The sequence below is a fragment of the Linepithema humile genome, chromosome 4, assembly GCF_040581485.1.
Source record: "Linepithema humile isolate Giens D197 chromosome 4, Lhum_UNIL_v1.0, whole genome shotgun sequence".
NCBI lineage: Eukaryota > Metazoa > Arthropoda > Insecta > Hymenoptera > Formicidae > Linepithema > Linepithema humile.
In genome coordinates this window covers 19584164-19606043 of record NC_090131.1, presented here as the reverse complement: position 1 = coordinate 19606043, position 21880 = coordinate 19584164, and the positions used below count along the sequence as shown (strand labels likewise).

The following is a 21880-nucleotide window of genomic DNA, read 5'->3' as shown; positions in this document are numbered from 1 at the left end:
TGAAACAATAACCGCGTTACGTCGCATGTGCGAGACACGGTTTGGCAATCATTTTAATTTTGCCCAATTACTACTGTGATTGTTTTTGCGAATGTTTATTTTCCGTTTAAAAATTGCATGCGCACGTTTGCCTTACGTCCAATACATTGTGTAACTATTTTCTAGGTTTGCACATTGATTATGGATTATAATATTTCCCAAATGCCTCTACTCGTCTGATTTCCGCGAATATTCACAGTAAAAGCGCGCGTGAAATGCTTATCGCTACAATATGAACGTAATGCGTAATCGATTTGATAAGATCAAATGTATGTTTATTTTTATAAAATAATGCGCTTTCCAAAATTGAGAATATGTTGCTATCAATTTTGTATTATCATTAATTATAAAGTAATCAGTTATTTACGTAATAGTAATTCTGCTATATAAAATCTTCTTTTATCAATAGTGAATTTAATTTTACACTTTAAATGATCGCTGAAAGATAAATATGTGATGTGAATTTATAATTTCACGTGCCAAAGGGATTGAATTATCTCACAAAGTTCCTTGAACGATTATTCACTGGTGCGTCTACGCTATCGGTTCGCTTGGGCGGCTGGCTGATAAGCTCGATATAATTCAGGAAGATACAAAGAACTAATTTTCAACGTGCTTCTCTCGTGCGAGCGCATCGAGGAACGGCGGTATGAGCGAGGCTTGGTAATTTCGTTTATACCCACGGTATAGAGAGAGAGAAGTTAGGGGTTATACATCCTGCCTCGAGTTACGTGCGAAACTCACGTGTGAGGGGTGAAACGTGAACGAGAAGGGATGATAGAAGGGATCTATAAAAATAACGCTCTTCAACGTAGGTCTTTTGGCCCACTTTTGTAACAAGCGCGATTCTTGGAATTTTTACGACACTCTGGTTCTTAAGGTTATCGCGAAGCATTTTGCATTAGCGATGTCATATCGCGTTCGACATCTCGATAGAGCTTCTCATTCGCTTCAGGTGCTGCGTAATCGTTTAAATTTGCCTTTTAGAAAATAGCGATTTTTAGTTACGTTACGCTGTACATAAAAAAGTTGTTGTAAAGAATATTCACCTCTCTTTGTATAAAAGGTGTTTCAGAATTATCGGTAAAAACTGAACTTTTAATAAACATTAGTTAGCCAATTAAGTCTTTATCTACACTTCTAACATTCCTTTTTGTATGTAATTTTTCCAGAATCTTCGTTATCTTTAACGCTTCCAAGATCTTTATTGAATGGATACAGCTGTATTTACTTTACTTAGCAACTGTGACTCAATATTTCTTACTAACGAGATTACCTGCAGCGTTGCGGAATATTCCGCCTCACGCAACTTTAATCACGGAGTACACGTTTGCTTAACGAGATCGGGACATACGCCGTCAGTAACGATAAGAGAACTGAAGGCGCCGTGTGCTTTACTTTCGCTTATGGGGACAATATTCCTAAATGAATACTCCACGCACGTGCGCGTCTCGCCGGAATCGCAGCGCTCGCCGGTTTAAACGTCGAAATTTCGTGCTCCCTCGCGATCACGGGTGGGCCATACAGAGTACAACAGTGGGTTGGGGGATCATATGTAAAAGCGACGGTGCGCGAGTAGTTAGGGTGTTGCCGAATGGAAACGGGGTGGCGGGGCGAAGGGTCGGTAATGCGGGAGTAAGGGTAACAGGTGCTATCTAGAGCGGCTGTTACGCGCCCGCGTGAGTGTTACTTGTCGAGGCGAAGCTGCTCGCGAGAAGCCGCGGCGACGGTCTGTTCCATCTTTGTGCCGCGGAAACACGGCTAACACACCGTCGCGTCGTGCCGCAATCCTCCACCAGTTTTTACCATCGACTAATCCCGTCGAACATTCGCAGTCGAATGCAGTCTCCGCATATGGGAAAAGATCCGATCCTTTTCCGCAAAAATGTTTACGAAGAAGCATTCTCGTTTCTTTTCCATTTTTGTAAAATGCAAAACTAGATTGGTTTACTAATTGAAGCCTTTTTCTAAATTTAATTAATAACGCCTTTGATGATAGAAGCTCAATATGAAGTAAGAAATGATATTTACACTTATTTTAATACAATAAATTTTTTCCAATATTGCATTTATAATAATATATTTTTTGCAAACATATAATTTATTTTCAACGTAAAATTGATAACATTAATACATACTGCGTTAAAGAGCAGTTCTTGTTATGGCTTAAGTTTACCCAAATTGAATACAAGTTTTTTTTCGTCGAGACATTGATAACACAATCTATATATGTGTAATATTACGAAAATATGGTATTTGAAGATAGAAATTTATTTCAAGAGGGGGAATCTCGTATATGTTTATGACTAAACCTTAGAAATTGCCGAGTGCGAAATATGGTTTTCTTTCCAACCGTTTTCGCACTGTTGTCAAAGTATTGGTAAATTTGTACTTGGAGTTTTAACCGTACGCGTAACATATTGTAGAGAGAAAGAATGTAATTGCTGTCATTCTTTTAGATCTCGGCGAACAATGCGAGATCCACGAGTCTGTTTTGCTTTGTATGCAACGTTGAACGTTAATGCGATTTGTCGAATGTTATAATAGTAATAATGCATTGAGGCTGTTTTATTGATTTTGCAATAATAATGGAAGGGTACTGTTTATCCGATTACATTCTCTGTATGTACCATAATACCGGATTCTTCCCGTTGCGTGCGTACGTCGAAACGTCATGTGTGTGCATCATAGCGTACGTTATGATTTCGGTCGGACGTGTATTTTGATGTAACTCATAAATATACAACTAATGATACATATTGGAAGCAATGAAAATTGAGATTTTTTTAATAGCAACTCGAATATTCTCCTAAATTAATTTTGCCATTTTGCTCTTTTACCGTCGTCAATATGATATTTTGTTGTAATTGCACGCAACATATAATTGCCAATAATTAATCAATATTGTATGGACGCAAGCAAACTTGATGATATTTTGTTTAATATACCATAACTTTATTTATTTATTCTAGTTGAGTGTGATTCGTCTGTTGAAGCATAAAATCGATGCTATGATCTAGGCAGTATCTATGTTATGTACATCGAATTCTAAGACCGCGACAGAAGCATTTTCGTGGCGATGCTTTTTATTTATCACCCAAACTGGCAGCAAAATCTCGCTACGACGTTGTAAAGCGCGACGAACGATAAAAAACAGGTGTCGAGCAGGCTGTCGGAAATTGCTCACGGATCAAAATTTGTGTGCTTGAAGGAAAAACAGGGAGAGAAATATCGTAAATCGAGAAGTGGCAGAAGTGAAAGGCTAAAAATATCAAACATTTAAAATATAATATCGCGTTTTCGATGGAAAGAAAATTATATTATATAACAGCAGAATTGCGATCTTTAAATTAGATGTATAGGTATAAAGATAGGTATATTTATAGTTTTCCGGAAACCCTGCATAAAAATCGAGGACTTACGAATGAACCTTCGATAACTGAAGGGTCGGAGCTATATTTCCGGGAAAATACAGAATATCATTTTCTCTCATCTATGCATTCTGCACAGCGTTGGGAGGCCCCGCATAGTGCTTTAGATTTGCTATTTCGCGAGAAGCGAGCGTGTTTGACGCGCCGAAAATTCCATTTTCCGCGGCTGCGAGTCGCGAGAATATCTTACTCCCGGACGCTATTTTTCTCGCGGCACTCTGCGCGAATTTCATGTCGGCGCGGTTGGATCGAACGGACGGAGCGGGCGCATTCGCACGCAGCCAGTCTGGGAAACGGAAACTGGCGCGTTGCGTGCATCGATATACGTATTCTATCGCATCGCGTGCTATTCGCTGAAGGCGCATAAACCGCTTGTCGATTTCGGAATGCATACCGAACTTTATTGAAATACATCGGCGTCTTGCCTATCTCGCGGACCGCCGGTATTCGACTATCTGCGTATTTTCTAAAGTAAATTTTCCAAGAAGATACGATGTCTCTTCGTTCCTCCACGTATGTTGCCGTATGTTTCGAAATTATTGTCCTACTATTTTCTTGGCTATCGAAAATTTACTTTAAGTTGGAGAATTATTATTTATATATTTTCTACACATACAAATTTCATATTTTCGTATAATATTATGGGTATGAACGTGTGGAAAAGATCGAAAAAAATGTTACGCTAAAATTTTAATATTACTAATATTCAGGCATATTAAGCGATAATAACATCGTGCGAATAATACTCTGGCCGGAACAATAGGTGGTTGTTAGCTTACCCCCTTTATTTTTCCGCGTAATACGCTCGATACACGGTTGGGCTCTTTCGATGTTGTGTTCACCAATTATTGGTTTCGGTTGTTCGACCTGCAACCGAAACACGCTTCGCTCGATGTCGCCGACCCTCGTTAGTAGTTCGGTATTACATTCTCTATCGGAAATAAAATATCGTATAAAAGCTCTCCAAAGGCGATCCCGGATAGCGATCGATCGATATTCACCGCTAAAACGTGTTGTGTAAATTTCAACACGGTCCTGCGGCTTTTGAAGGAAAAAGAGAAAAAAATCACAACCACACCGCAATACCTTAAATTTGCATCGGGCTTTTATCATACGCCGAAAACGCATATTTCTACATATTGACGCTATCTCGGCGACGATGATATTTCCATGTGTTTTTGTTTGTTTAAATTTGCGTCAAACGTCGAACGTTCAATGCTAGTATCAAGAGCATTGTATAAAATAAATTACAGTTACTTGCAAAAATTTGTGAAATCTAAAGTTATTTTTATTTTTTACAAGTTTTTATGCACAAAATAAATTATTGATTCTCTTTTTCTTTATGCACAAACTTTTTCTCTTCTATTTTCTACTTTAAGACATAGTTCAGACTTCGACAAGTTTCTTTTCTTTTACTTTGCAAGGAAAATGGAAGGAATGACTAAAAGGAACTTAATGTCGCAGAGTCTGCAAACCATAGTGCATCTTTGATAATAACGTCAGAAAATGTGTACTTTCGCAAGGCTAGATGCACAGCGAGAGAGGATTTTACTTTTATTCTCGCGCGTTGGTCAAATTATTATTGATGGTAAATAATAAAACACACCCAACAAAATGGGTAAGCAATCATTTATTCGCGGTTGACTATATTCGTATCGTGCTAACGGAAGTCGTGCGGGAAGCGGAAGAAGAGAGAGCGAAGAACGAGGTGGACGGATAAATTGATGGGTGGATACGGGCTGGAGAAAAGATAAAGAAGAGAAGGATACTCATTTTGGAACGGTGGTCGGCTGTCGTTGGCTCCCGTCCAATTTTGGACGTTTTGATGCGAGAAAGAGAGGGATAAATGTCGTGAAAAGGAGCGCGATAACAGGTGGACAAGCGGAGTTCACGTTCGAACATGGCTTTCGTGACAGAATGAAGAGGGGTCACGAAAAAGAATTATGCTCGCTAAGTATGGAGGGTATCCTGGTTTTAAGGGTGGGTATATTCCGCTCGAGGGGATATGCTCGTTCATTAAAACTCGCAACGAGATCTCGACGCGGCTCTGAAGAGGTTTTGTTATCCGTCTCAAGAAATCTAATACATAGAAATGGATACGGCCGACTCCAAATTTTGGTTCATTATTAAACTTTTAGTTCTGCAGGAAAGAATTAAAGGTTCAAGAGAGAAGTTAACAAATTTATCTCTAATTTTTTTATTTTTATATTATTTTAATTGACTATTATATAGCCAAACTTATTCAATTCATAACTTTTTAAAATTTAGAATACTTCTTATTTGAAATAGTGTCATTTTAAAAATGCCGGTTTTTTTCCCGCGCAACTTTGATTATACATATTGCTTTAGCTGTCCACGTGATATTTGCTAATTACGTAATTACGGCCGCTTGGCAGAATCTTATCAGTGTTAATGCAACGGTGTCATCGACCGTTAATAAAATTCTTGCGAACGGATCGCGCGACATAAATCGCTTGCTAACTGCCGTCGTCTGTGATGATTTGTCGCTTCGCTCGATCGGAAGTAACGACCGATACAGGGCGCAGCTTAACGATCGCCGGATACGGAGTCACGTACGATCATCCGTCGACTATGACTATAGCTGCACTGGTTCGTGCCGCGCTTCGTCTGTGAGAGTATTTATGCAACTCGCGCGCTTGCCGCGAGCGCTCGCGATTGCCCGGCTCTTTCGGATGAATAGCAAGCTCCGCGGTTTCTCCTTGTCGGAATTGCAAATCCTACACACGCTACCGGTATATTTTAAAACGAACGTTTCTTGATAATGGGTTTGCCGCGAAATTTCGCCGTATCCCTGACCGAATAGCGCCCGCGACGACGATACGTCGTTGCGGATTGGCCGGATTGAACGTGGAATTGCTGTTTGCTTCGGGCTTGACCGTGTCGTATTTTTCTTTTCTAGGATCGCAAACAGCTTGTGTACATGCAAACGTATGCAAGTTGTATGATATAGATGACAAAATATATTTCCATGCTCGTCGGAAACTCTGACGTTATGAGAACATCTGTGCAAGAAATGATTGCGTTAAGCGGGACGTAATTGCGAAATTAGCTAAGAATAAATACTATTTTAAACTATATGTTACGTTATAATTTTCGCATTATACATACAGGTTTCGAGATACTAATTTATTTAAGTTTGCATTCTTTGCTCTTATTTGCATATTTATCATTATGCAGATATGAGCGTGCAGTCTATCTTTGTTACAATCATATTCCAGTTTATTTAATAGATTCCTATGTTTTTACTCGTCAGATCACACCTTGCCAAAACATAAAATATGTAGTTTTAAATTATATTATGCATAACTTTTACCATAAGATGCAAATTGAACATTACGCAAAAAGTGCATTAATTACGCAGGCGGCTGTGCACGTTGCAAAAACCGGCGTTACACGTGGTGAACTTTGCTCCAGAATGGCGGTCGCTCGGTCGGTCGGTCTCGGTGCGTTAATGTGCGAAAATAGAAAAATTCGTATGGCGAGCATCACCGGTAAGATGGTCGACGCGTGGAACCTTGTGCCAATTTCTAGCGCGACTGAATTTCCTAGAAAAAGCCCCGCGACCGAACGAGCGAAAAAGCGACGTAATAGCGAAACGGGGACCAGGACATGGCGCGGGATCGAAGAGAGACGGGGGATGTCTATTATTCACGCGGCGACGGCGTTAAGCGGGACGTAATTGTGAATATTTTTGCCGCATCTGCGCTGTCGCTCAAGACGATGGCCGTCGTCCAATTGTCTCGCTTGAAGCCAACTTCGGCTCTCGGTTAGAGCCGTCGAACTTGGCTCTGCGGCCGCTCGAATTCCGTCTCGCACACATTGTAGTCGCACACGTCGTTGCTCATCAGTGTGCATATACGTATGTTAACGTAGAACGTTAACGACGTTTTACCGCGAACATGACGACTATTAATTTGGTAATCAGCTAATTTCCAACTGTGTCATTGAATTCGCACTTTACATATGGTGTGCTGTATTATTGTAAATTTTCTTTATTTCCTATAATCGTATTTTTCTCAATTGAAAGTAATGGAGTAAAAAAGAAAAAAAATTAAATTATACAATAAAATTCAATATCAAATTTAAATTTAAAAATTTTGTAATCCTAGAATCGTAAAAGTGAAAAGAAGTGAAGTTTGAAATATTCTTTAAACGTAATTATTATTTAATGCACAATTGTCACGTGATTAATTTTTAAATACACATTACTTTTATTTTTATTATTTTTTACATGAATGTGCGTTATAACTTTATATATTGATTTATACATCATGAATTGGATGGATACATTCGATGAATATTCCTGGTGTGTCAATTCGAGCCTTTTATATGTACTCACCCGCACGCATCGTTCGTTTATGATTATCCTGCATTTCGTCGATCACTAGCATTTACAGGGGGATTAAAGGCGATGCAGAGAGAGTGGATAGGATCGGCGATGGAAGATTTATCGCGTCGCTCGCTGCTTGCAGGAGAGCGACCCTCGCCTCGTTAGGGGATGCGAACCGCGCCGAGCAAAAATAACATTATCCCTTTCGGCCGATATCAATCTCTTTGGGCGGGGAATAAGGGATCAGGTGGATCTAGCTTATTTCGTTCGGTTCGGAGGATACAGCCCTTCTCTCGCATATATATGTAGACACACAAACACACATATGTATATATGTGTATGTATATACGTATACATACGCTTACGTGCTTGTCCACCTTCACGGCTTTAACGCCAGACACGCATAAACGTTCGGATTTGAATCTTAAGCAAAAATCGATGCGGCAATTAGCCACTCATAAAAATCGCACAACGACACAGATAAAAATCAGCATTTACATTTGGAAAAATTCTATGTATTTTACGTTTCTATTCAATCTATGGAAAGTTATTTTTAAACCTTCGCTCATTTATGTTTATTGATTACGTACATATGCGTGTGTTAATGTATTATCTGTTATTAATTTATTACTTAAACTTTTATTCCCAGGATATTAGGTAGCCTCACAACTTCTCGATATTTTTTTATAACAATGGAAAAATTTTAAATTATAGAAAACTAGTTACAAGCGTGACCGAGCGAATTAAGAGTTTGTCGATCTTTCATTCTAATGGTATTTGATAACGCATATTACAGAATGCGGTCAAAAATATATTAAAAGTATCTACTGCTTGGAAAACTTCAAATTCTTAAGGAGTTTTTTCGTTTGAAAAAAAGAATTCTCAGAGAATTTTTTTTCCAACATTTGAGTAGACACTCAAAACACGAATGGCAAAATCAGCCTAATGAATTAATTTTTTCGCTTAATTTATTACATTGTTCCAATGTGTTTATATATCTGACAAGCTCAATAACTTGAGATGTGGATACAACCGTGCGAAAAGCGAACAATCATATCTTGTCGACGATGCGAAGGTATGTGTATGCCCAAAACAGTAGGTGCAAAGGATTAAAGCGTTAGCTCCAAGTAGTTGCAGCGGCTGCAAAGTTTTCCGAAAACGTTACGGTCCCGACGGACGGAGTCGGGAAGTCGCGCCTGAATTGCCGTGGCTAAGTCCGTTGTGGCGAACGACGGCGGATGCAGACGGTGATCCGCGCTGCTCCCGCGGTATCGTCTAAACATGGATAGCGATGGCTGCTGCGGCGACGGCGGCGGTGGCGGTGGCGGCGGCAGATATCCCAGTAACAGAGACAAACTGTGTGTTTGCCCCTTCATTACCCCCGGGTAAACAGCAGCCGGTTTTAATTACGGTCCGCGCGCGCGCACTCCACTGCGTCTCCTCTCGTTTGTTATTTGCTCGCACGCTCGCCACGCCAAGCTATCCAACTTTCTTACCGAGCCCGGTTAAATGGAGGTCGCCAACGAGACTATCTTGTTCGTCCAGTAGTGTTTCGCCCAGAGAGCGATGCGTTTTCAGAATCGCGATTTTGCAATCTCGCGAAATCACAATGCAATCATTCGTAACGGCAAACATGCGGTTCGTTGTATCCGTTGATGATGCAGTGTATCTCGCTCGATCTCTCAGATAAAATCGAGTTTTAGGATTGAAAATGTTCGATCTCGAATTTCGCGTAGGCGTATACGTCGGAAAACGCTGCAACACGATGCAACGATATATGATCGAATTTTTTTGTAACACAATGGCGTGGATGCAGATGCATTCGTTAAATTTTTTCGTGAAGCTCACTATCCTCAAAGTCATTATTTATAATGCTAAATGAGGAATGTGCAATTTATTAATTAAATTAAATCGTTTCTAATTACTTTAAAATAATTTACGAATTTGAATTTTTTGTTTTGTGAATGGAGACTTGCCTCTGAAAGGGTTAAATGACCCAGTGCAGACGAATTATTGTACGCCCACATTCGGTTCGCCTTCGGCGAGTAAATTAATGCACTCGACTATACATTGAGTGCATCGAGTTGCCGTCGTGGAGCAGTCGGCCGCGCTGCCGTAACGGATCGTCTCGATCGTTTTGTAAAGCCCGTCGTTATCGCTCGGCGAACCCAACTCGGGGCGCAACCTGACGACGGAAATAAATCTCGAGAGACGCGCTTAAGGAGCGATCGGCTTTCTCGTCCATAAACATTAGATAGCGGAAGTACAGGGAGGGAATCAAGGACCGACGGTGGAGGAGATAAAGAGGATTGTGCGAAGGGATGTAAAGGAGAGTGAACGGGCGCGCGCAATACCGACGAAGGATGAAATTCCGGCGATCTTATCGCGTTTAACCTTTTTTGCATCCTTTGGAGAAAATCGGAAGACGATCGGAAGTGAAGTAGTAGTGGAATCGAGAGGTCGTTCGATGCTATCTTGCAAAGTCGTGGAAATCCGTTTTAATCCGCGAACCGTTGGTTGCGGGCCGACTCGGCGCAAAGTTGACTCGTTCGAAATGACGTACAAGGACGCGAGCACGAATTTGCCTCGCGGCTAATGAATCGTGGAAAAAATATTTTATCCGTGAGCGACCTCATTTCTACTTCCTCCTCCCTGTCTCGCAATAATCGGAAGCTCATTGAAAACCGTGAGCGAGCAATAATGGATTTGCATAATGCAAAATGCAAAATGTTTTAGGATGCGTATTGTTAGTAGCATTGCTTATGATATATTAGAATATGTATCAATGTGCTTATAATATGCTTATTACTTTTCTTTGATAATAAATATTTGTTTATTTCGAGTAATTATCTTGCAAAAAGAAAGATATGTCACAAAACTCCAATTTTTCGACAAATTTGAAAAGCATGAATTAATTAGTAAATGAATGAATACTTTCATGTTTGATCACGGCAATTCAACTTAATTACTCACATGCGCTTTATTAATCTCCACCAGATGAGAAAATCGAATTATGATAGATATACAACGGTTTATTAATTGCTTGTATTTATAAGTGGACGGTACTTTTTAGAATTTTAATTTAAAGTTTAATTATTGAGAAATGTTGAATCTCGAATATTAAAAAGCAAGAGTATTGCAATTTGATTTTTTCAGAATTTTTCTTTTACAAAAAAATGGATTCAACGAAAAAACCGAAAGACTTTCCTGACATGTTGTTCTACGTGTAGCTATAAATATTGCAGTTTGCAATTTCTAATTTATTTGCATATATTAATGGAAATGTCGTATATTGTCACGTAGCGCGAGCACTACAGCCAATTTAGAATGGCTCTGCCTTTACGGTAGATATAAGTGACCTTTTTAACTGCGGTCCGTTACGCATAATTTACGTTCATTATCTTTAATGGGCGAGCTATTAGAAGGGGCGCGAGTAATAGTATGGCAATACCACTAATGCTTCCGCCCTCTCTTGCCCTATCCCTTTTCCTCCTTCTTCCACCATTTTTCTACCGGCACGTTTAAACGTCTACTCAATGCAAATAATGGCCGGTAGCGGAAGAATATTGTTTCTTGTGCGGAAGAAAGTAATGAGACGATGGGGAGCGCGGTGGTACGAAAGCCGGATGTATCCGGAATTATATCGGGAATTGCACGTCAAGCGGTTTCCAAGCAGATTTATTGCTTCATCTATAGTTCTTCTCATAAGGACAGTGAGATTGTACAGAATATGTCAAAGTTCTTTAGGGAATTTTCAGAGCAAATTAGCTATTTCTCATATTATCTTTTATTATTATTTTTCATTTTATCTTAATATTCTATAAAAATTAGATATATTTTTTAACAGAATATTGATATTCTAGTTATTAATTCAGTTGTAAATTAAGAAGCGATAATTAATAATTTTTGTTGACTTTTTTAATCCAATTATTCATCTAAGATTAGCATATATATTTTTTAAGTGATAATGTTATATGTTGAGCTTATCACATTTCAAATATAATTATAAAAAAAAATTAAATAGCTTGACAATATAAGAATAATTCGCGGTGCATTTTTGAAAATCTGTATATCACGGAACTGTGTCATGTGATGAGCGTGACGTCATGAGATCTACTCCGCGACTAAGATCAGTTCACAAAACGACGGCGAAGCGATTAGATATACGCGAGAGTTGTTCCGCGTTTCGTGTGCTTTTTTTCCCGTTTGAAATTCTTGAACTTCGTACGTAAACATTAGTATCTAGTGGACAGTCGTCGTGGAATGTTAAAACGCGTTCGGTTGTGCAATTGCTACTTCTTCGATACTTGTAAATAGATTACTATCGCGTTCCGCTATATCTCGCCGTTTCTCGAGCGTCTGTAGCTTCGTTTTTCATACTTCTAAAACATATCTCAGAAGCGTCGGTAGCATTGAATTTAGCGACGGGCAATCATTGTAGAGTATTAAATATCGCGTACGATCGCAATTGACCAGCTTTTCGGTATTCGAAAGCCAGTCGCATTCATCGCGTCGTGTCGAAAATTGTTAGTCGAATATGCAAGATAGCGTCGGTATGAAATTGCCTCGTTAGAATTCTTTCAATCTCGGCACTGTTGGCACTACCGGCAGTGTTGGCACTGCCGACGCTGTTGGAACAAGGTTGGGAATGTTGGTAGTATCGATAATTTAGTAGTGTCAGCAGTGTCAAATCTCGAGAAATAGTCTTATGCAGTGAATCAGTGCGCGTACGACTTGACCTAACCTAACTCTTTCGGTATACATATAGCGAATCGGATGTAATTCGCTGAATCTTCGTCGAGCATTGATACATAATTGTCGTCTTTCCAATTCTTTAACGGGCAATAGTCATATTTCGCGTTATTTATTTGAGAATGTAGCGTGTGGTTATGAAATCGTGTATCAAGTGTAAAATGCCTTATCGGAGAATGTGATGATAAAGACAAGTGATGACAGTTAGTTCTTCCGATGATATTCGCGTTTGTCATTTTACGGCTAGTAATGCTGCTTCATTAAATATTGTCGCGGTGTCAAATTGTTTAATAGGCAAAATAACTTCGCGCTTATTATGATTAGAGTGTTTCGGTTGTAACTCGCGTTAATAAAATTCGGGAGTGTCATATGAAATGATCGGTCGTATCGTAATGATTAGTGCCAGTGTGTGTTTGAAGCGACGACAGGATAAACAACGGCGACAGAACATCAACTAGAGATTTAACATCGACTAAGTGAGTAAATCACTTTAGTTTTTAAAATCCGATAAATCGACTAATTAAAAATTTGTTACGGTTGTTTGTTTATCTTCAAATTGATCGTCGCTCAATATAACTTGTACGCGAAAATTATTCTTCGCATATTCTTGTAAAGACGCATCGCGACGCACGTGGTGGACACCCCGACGTCAACGACGACGGAGTGTTCGGGGCGCAAATACCTCCGAACGTCCCTCGGGCTGTCACTTAGTGTCCTAAAGAAATAACATTTCCTTCCCGCGCACCAAGGGCGCGCGCGCTTGTACCACACTATTGTCGTCGTTCTCGTCGCCGTCGACGACGTCTTTCCCGGAGACGATGGCGGGGTAACACCGCGGATTCCCGTCCCGTCGCATTTTTATTTCGCCACGAGGCCAGCCCCGAGTCCGACAGGGGGAAACGGGAGCACGTTGAAGGGCAGGGGGAGGACGAACAGGGAAGGGGGCGGAATCCTACCCTCGCCAGGCATTGCACAAGTGTCAGCCTGAATAATACATGTCCGTTGCAGTGAGTATACGGCCTGACACGGGCTGTTCCCCGTTCCGTACGTATATGTATATGTATACAGCGTGGCGCTCTGTACATACACGCTCATATACGCGCGCGTATACATATGTAACGATCTATACGGACGTATTTCTTTCTCCTCGCCCTCCCTTTTCTCCCGTCCTCACTACTGCCACTCTCCTCCCTCCCCCTTCTCTTCCTCATTCTCACCTTCCATCTCTCTTCCGTGCAGTCACACTTCGCGGGTCCTTTGACAAGCGGGTTTACGTTATCGCGCAAATCGCAGCGCGTCTGCATCGCATGTAGACGCGCGTGTAGACGGCAGGACGTGTCACGTCGTTCTCGCGACGACGACGACGACGACGACGACGACGACGAGATCTCACATCTTGCCGCGAGTTGACACACCTAGCGTATGCAGGCTTACGGAATGCAGCGTCTTCAACCGGGATAATCGATGCAATGAGAGAGAGAACTCAGCTGACCTTGTCGAAAGCTACAGCCGCGAATTCATCTGTTTTGTAAACCTGAAATTTTCGATCTTGCGTAATCGCTCGTTAATCCAGTTTGTCAGATATTATGGACACTAATATGATCGTTGATTCAGTTTGCCAGGTATTACGGACGTCAATGGTCATCGATAGTCGAGTTTGCCAAGTATTATGGACACCTATGATCATTGTGAAATGTTTATTGTGATAGTAATGTAAATGCTTGTTGAATCGTAAGCGTATCAAGAATGCAGCGTATAAGCGTTATTATACCGATATATAACTCTCTTTCGCTTGTCTGTTTACGCATCAAAAGTTTTTTTTACGAATGCATGAATAATTTCTCAAATCAGTAAACGTTGTTATGCGATTTTAGCAAACACCATGATTGTTACGAGAACGTGACAGAAATATGGAAGAGAATAGGGCGCGAGAAATAATTTAGACCGCGCGGATAATATTCGCTGTTATGAATTTGAAGAGTTGCTCGAATGAGAATGCGAATGGAATTCTTGCTTCGGTTTCCCTTTCTCGAGAACGGCGCGCGGAACACGTCGCGCGAGCCGTTCTTTTTCTCGTCGAATCTCTCGGCCTCGTTTCACCACGTGCGGGCATCGCGCAGTCTAGGAGAGTGGACTGTAGTATACATATAGAGTCTACTCTCGACTCCCGTCGTCGTCGTCGTCGTTTCTATTTCCGACGATCCGACTAACGGTCGTTTTCCTTGTGTGTGTTGCAGGGATTACGTTCGACGCGAATTGGATGCAGTGACGTCATCGGGAGTTAGCACCACGGTGAGTAAAGTTATGCATTCTGGGTTCAATTGGTATTTGGACTGGCCGTAGATCTACACGAATTGGATTGATTTGAACTTATGTAACTAGGAAGAAAAACGAACTTGCATGAATCTTGAATGCATATTCCGGCTGTATTAAGCACATGATATAAGAATAGAATAAAAGTTTTTAATATAATAATGTGAGAGAATTTTCAAAGCGGTCAGTGGTCTAACCGTGTTTCATAACTCGATAAAATTATTTTAGCTATTATATTTTCTTGATCATAAAATGTTGCACAAAAACTTTTGGAATTTTGACTCTGCCTAAAATTGGTTTTTTAAAGAGATACTTGAGCGACAATTTAGTATTTTTTTGAGTGCCGTCTATATATCATGTGTTTAGGAAAGTGTCGGGGGCATAAGACCCTGTTTGCTCGGCTGCCGCCCTCGCGGTAAGTAAAATACGCCGTAACAGGGTTAGCCGGGCTATGAATAAATTTAGCACGGCGACCGAGATTATAGGGTGGAGAATGAGAAAGAGAGAAAGAGAAAGAAAGAGGAGGAAAAGGTGAGTAATAATATGTGAGAAAGGAGACGTTTTCAACCTGCGAACTTAGTCTCCCTTTCTCCGCTCGCGATGACGTTATCGTGCAACCCTCTGCTACGTGGAGCTTCAAACCGCGCGCATACACGTCCGTAAATGTAAGCTCTGTGTGCGAGGCGTCTGCAAGCTCACGACGAGAAAGCTCTCTCCCGACAAAAAAGTCCGATGAGAGAGAAAGATGGGGGACGGACGGGAAAAAGCGGGAGAAAGAAGAGCAGAGGGGAGACGGAGATGGTCGTGCTCGAAAACATTTACAGCGAATCGGATTAACGCGGGTATTTAATCCCGCTCGCGGCTTTCTCGTCGGCGAAATAAAAAGGGGACAGGTAAAAAGGGACGCGAAAAAAGATTGCGCGCGCGACGCACACAGGACGGAATTGCGGGTATAAAGGGTTTGCTTGGTATACAGTAGAGAAAGAGAGGGATAGAGCGAGAGAGAGAGAGAGAGAGGGGGGAGGGGAAGGAGGGAGAGGGAGATAGAGAGAAAGATAGAGAAAAAGAGGGAATGCAGTCTTCGGTGAAATCTCATCTTTTTAATGGGAGCAGCTTCCACGACGATGGAATTACCTCCTGCGAGTTTTCGTCAAATATCGGAATTTCTGACTGATAGCACAGGCATCGAATAGGGAATCGCGGGAAACGCGGCCTATGATTTGATTTGCGCGTCGAAGGGGTTCCAAGAGCGAGTGTTAATCATGTTAAAGAGATACGAGATGAACGAGCGTCTTACATCTGGATATTTATCGCGCGCGACTGTTAAAAGCATAGATAAACCCTCGAAAGTGCACACCTCACCACTTCTATTCCTGGAATTTCGATAAGTTATATATATATATATAGAGGCGCGTTGTTATATTTAATCGTGATAAAATTATTAATATATAATTGTATAACACAATTTTATAAAATTCTTTGCGACACATACATAGATAGATAATTAAATTTTATTTTGCTTATTATTTTAACAGATTTTACTTTCGCAAAATGTCAATTGTTTTAATTAAATTTGCCTTAAATTAAACTTTAGGAGACATTGTATTTAGCCACTGTGTATTATAACAGGAATAAAAATACGGGAATTAAAATAACTTATTCAAATACACAGACGCAACGCTCGAACACGACTTAAACGTGAACGTTAATGCAACAAGCATGAGACATGCCTCAATATGCGAACTTGAATTTGCTATCTAATCATTTGTAGCACTTGTGGAAACAGAAAATGCGTGTCATTGCAGTCGATCCGGTACACAGTAATTTGCAATTAGCGAGTATGACAATACACTTTCCCGTCGCTCGCGGTGCGCTTCTCGCTTCCTTTATATAAAGGCGATATATGGTTCGTTGACGCATTGCATAAATTAATATATCGGGAAAATGTAATTAGTTTCATTAATTCAATGTTATTTTCTCTGATTTCCTTGGTATTAGTCAATCGGTTTTCAAGTAGCCAGACTTGTTATTACAAATCTTTTCGTTTGATAGCGAATGTTTTCAACAGTATTATTTTAGAGATACACTATCATTGCTTTTTATCTCTTAGTCCATTTTTAATTTATTTTTTTAATTCTTACGTTTGAATTAGCATGAATCATAAATAATGAATGAATAGGAAATATATATCTAATATAAATCAATAAATTGATATTTATTATAAATTATATAACTTAAAAAGATTATTTTACTAGATAATTTTTCTTTTATAAAAAATATAAATATTGTAACAAAAGCATGTACCTAAAAATCACCTTATTATATAGATAATGCATGAAAATTGCTTTTTCAATATTTTTAAATTTGTTTTGTTAAAAATCATGGCTTCATATATCAACATAGTTCATCTTGAGCACTTTTCGTATAATGTTCGTTATTTGTCCCTTACGAATAATGCGTTGTAAGTCTCGATGAACGTTTCAGGCGAGTCGGTACTTCATTTAAGAAATCGCAATTTTCTTTACGTCGTCCGCACATGATTTCGCCGTCGTTCACGCGCGTGGCGTAGCGCCTGTCGATATATTCCGCGTACGTTGTAACGACGTGCGCCGCTTTTGCTCGCCTTCGCGCCTTCATTTTACAGCCATACGGGACGGGCAGCAGCAATAGCAAGCGTGAGTGCAACGTTTCCTTCAGTTTCCATCAAATCGTATATAGCGAAGTCGAAACATCGGCGAATGGCGGAGAGCGCGCGGGGAAACACGTATCGCTCAGACATTCGTCCGCACTCGGCTAGCTGCTTCACGGCAGGCATTCGCAATTTTGCTTTTCTCTCACTTTCCACTTCGCGTATTCCGTCTCCCCTGTCTCTCCCGCCTGCATTGCCCCTTCTTCGGCCTTGCGCTCATATTTTGCGCGCGCACGGTACCGATGGAAAACGTAGCCTTCACGTCTTATCGAGAGCCAGCCGGCAGCGGTAATCGTGACGGCCCGATTTCGTACCGCGGACGATCTACCGCCCCGATCGTGAAAAAAACTCGGTGAAAAATGAACCGGGTCAGATCATATACGGGGTCGGCTCCGGCTCGCGAGCCCGTTCGCGTGAAAGGACGCGGAGCGATACGTGACCCTAGGCGAGTCTTCATAAATCCGACGTCAATATCAGTGGAAACGTGCACGATTCGCCATCTCTCGCCGTTCTTCTCTCCGTTTCGTCACCGGTTTGTTTACGCGCTTTCGTATTCCCGATTTTTTCATTTTCAAAGTAGATAGTTAAACGCACGTTCAAGGCGTTAAAAATAGAAGCCGATAAAATTTTGCCGATAACGTTCACGCTCTTCTAGAAACACTGTGGTGACTACAGAGATTTAGAATTAAATCAGTAGCTTGGAAATGTAACCCAGATTTCGTAATTTATATTTAACGTTAGCGATTCTGCCAAATGTTCTTTACATTACAGTGTTTCAGTCTATTAACTCAGTGGTCGACCTTGATCAACGTAACTCTTTTTACAATAGTTTGCCTCCATCAATGGAAGGATTTTCCGGGAAACGAAAGTAAAATTTCTCTTTTTTCTCCCTCAACGGAAATGTCCAAACGTGATACCTACTTAATTATCGGAGCTTTTGTAAGCGAAACGAGGCGAGGTTCTCAAAAAGGATACGGCGAATCGGCGTGAAGAGGCGGAAAAGGGAAGCAGACCGATACCGATGTTGAGAGAGAGGTTCGCGGGAATGTCCATTGCTAACGGGCATTTGTATGTAAATGGCCTCATAGTTGCGAAAGTAGTCTCGTCGAGAGCAGCAGAGCCGGCAGAGTGAAGCTAACGAGACCGATCGTCTCGGCAGGGAAAAGAAGAGACATCGGTCGGGCAAAAAGAGAACGCCGAGGAAATAAAACGATCGCGTTTGAGTTTGGACTTGCGTCTGCCGTTAATGTTCCTCCGACCGTTTCCCCGTTTCGTTGTGTCTTTTCCTGCTTCGCGCGGACCAACATCTATTTCCTACGTTGCCTCTGTCGACAAAGCTCGAAACTTCGTTCGCTGATCGTCGTTTGCAATAGTTCGCCATTTCCGTCAAACAGACAGCTGAAGAGCCAAGTAGATAAATAAGGCGCGTCGTGAAAAACAAGTTGCTTTTGTATAAATATGTTATTATTCTCCATTAAATTTTTAAAATGTTTTAAACCTGAGTAAAATTGTGATAGAGGAATGAATAGTTTTTATAAAATTAATTCATGCTGTTATATGTATCTTAAAATTGTTCATTTTAAAATGCTACATGCGTCTCTCTTTCATTAACTTATTATTTTCGTTTGTCTGTTGTTGACTTCTTTTACTATCTTTCTCTATTATCACATAGTTCAGTATTGTCACATAGTTCAGTATAGTAAGACAGCAGCACTCGATAGTACGCACTCGAGATAATGCTCACGATATTCCAAAAAGTGGCGTATTTATCTTCACTGCGTAATCCTTGTTTACGTTGCGGTCGGGCTGTCGTTGACTTAATATTTACGATGATACGCGGGACTTTACATCCGATAAAAAATTTCCACGTTCGATTACGTCGAACGGGAGATATATGGATCTCTGGACCCTAGAATCCACGTATTTGAATAAATCATTGGTGCGCGATCGAAATACATACGGCGAGAACGCGCGCGCGCGCGCACGCGCGCGGATGAGCTACAAAATAACGCGAAGACTAAACACGAATTTATATACGGCGCCGTATATTTATTTAGGATGGAATTTATATTTCTTTCCGGACAGGCGGTAAAACGAGATATATGAAGCCGTCCCTAAAAGCTGGCATGCCAGTTTACAGCGCATATAGCGGCCGGCCGAAGGAGTACGTGCGTACGACGTGCGCAGGACGGACTTGTCCGGCAAATAGTTGGAAGCCCCACCGGGGGCCATATATCATCCCGGCGGGATTTATGCAACTGGCACGCACACATACGCGTGCATACGCGCATGCCGGCGTCGGCTTAACTCAAGGTGGCAGTGCGTACGCTGCTGATGACGGTGCCTCGCGACGATGCGCTGTGCGTCGCGACGGTACATTTCATCGAGTGCCACATTGTAGCGAGCGATATAGGATTACCTGACGTAGGAAGAGCGCGAAACGGAGAGAGAGAAAGACGCGTCAACTTAAATTTCATCAATCAAACGCGGCGTATAAACGCGACTCGTGCGATAATATATCGTCTGCAACATAGTACTCGCGTTGCACGACGCGGCTGGTCGCTATTCTTAGCTTTGGCACACACACACACACTCTCTTTCTCTTTGCGCGCGGATCCCGCTTTTGTTCAACGGACGATGGTAAGGTCGGGCCGATGGATAGATCCTTGATCCCGACAGATCGGCAAATGTACCATATAAGCTCGGTAAGCCCCCTATGCGCGCTTATAAGCTCGCGCGGGCTCACGCGGGCTCACGCGATGAACACGCCTCGCGAATGGCTGACTGACGTGAATCCGTAATTGCATTCCTCGTGACGCGCGAATACATTTTAGCCGATTGCATTGGATTATCTATTCCCGATGCGCCTATAGTTCCCTTGTAACGCGATGGTAGGTTAAATGGAATAATAGTGCTGCGCGCACGTACGAGACGTATGAGAGAGAGGTTTATCTGGAGTTGTCTTTTAATATCGATACGCGCTCCAACGTAGCGGATTCACGCCATTGAACGAATAATGAGTTGCCATTAATGTTGGTGTAACTCGGCAACGGATCGCAGCTCAACTGATTACCGCGTCGGCACTGTCGCGATGAGTTTATGCTGGACTGAAAGTAGTATTAATTCCGCTTTTCTACGCTATAATATTGCAACGGTAATTTGAATCGTTCGATGAATCAGAAAGTTGTTAGTAATGATCGGTTTGTGGGGAACTTTCTATTCGCGTATTTATGTAAAAGCTATAATTAAGTCGCGGTCGGTACATTATCGATTTTTTAAGATGTTTATTGTCGGTGTGATGAAATACATTTTTCTTCAAGTATTTATATTAAATGTACGAAATGTACGAAATTGAATGAAAATATTAATATAATTTGCCGCAACAATGCATTACTGAATTTTAAAGGAAAGTTGTACGTGTCAGCGAATATATGGAATGTGTGTGTGTAGGAAATCGATTTTATTACAGACCAGGTATGAATCATGATTTCGCGTTGACACCGAATTCGAATACGTTCCCGTTGACCCTCGGTAGTGATTCGTCGAACATATCCCGACAGTTTTTTCAAGTTAGCCGCTGTGAATCGTTCCGGCGTACGTAACGCGCAACGGTCGAGGAAATAAAATGGAGACTAGCGGAGATAAGGATGCCACGCGGAGGTACTATAGCGAGGTAGAATGACAGTGCGATAAAGCCGTAGACAGCGAATCGGTCCCGTGTAGCCAATCATTGGTGGATCCTCCCATTCCCTGTTTAATCGTCTCAGCAACCTGGGTTCCGCCGGGCCGATAATGAATACGCCCCGTAGTGCAGTTAGGTACATCTGCAACCGACCATCGAGACATTCTCCGTGAGTGAGAAGGCCTCGGCGAGGAACGTCCGTTTCGCTAGAGAGTGCCTGCGAGATGAGACACATCCTGATAACCTATCAGCGATGAATATTACTGCTGACTTCTGTTCCGCAGAGATTATGAGGATCGACGGTTTCGAGAATTTCTCTGTTTGCTCGCGCTTGGAGAATTTTCTGTGACGTTTATTTCCGATAAAATATATTAGATTTCGCGATGAGAAGATATGTTTAATTGTTTGGTACAATAGATAGGTGTCCATTACCTGGAAAAATTATTCAGGACTCGAGCGATTTTTGTTAAAAATGTATCTTCGAGAATACTTGGTGATTTTTATTTCGTGATGAGACGATTTGTCTTTTAGTTTTTGTCGGTACTTTTTAAAATTTAATTTTTAAAATTTGAATGGTCTTTTTAATTATTTTATGATTAAGAAATTTATGCAATAAGTTGATT

The 21880-nt window shown here is 41.2% G+C and overlaps 1 protein-coding gene across 7 annotated transcripts in view; it reads left to right on the top strand.

Annotated features, from left to right (window-relative positions):
• Window positions 1–21880, top strand: part of LOC105672654 (zinc finger protein 541) — a 403799-nt gene that overhangs the window by 46970 nt on the left and 334949 nt on the right. For 6 of the 7 annotated variants that reach the window (XM_067354494.1, XM_067354493.1, XM_012367730.2 and 3 more), the window contains one exon: window positions 14811–14865. The gene's annotated coding sequence lies outside the window, so the exon portion shown is untranslated. Of the gene's footprint in view, window positions 1–11663; window positions 13050–14810; window positions 14866–21880 lie in introns of those variants that run through there. The other variant, XM_067354495.1, reaches the window with a different exon arrangement.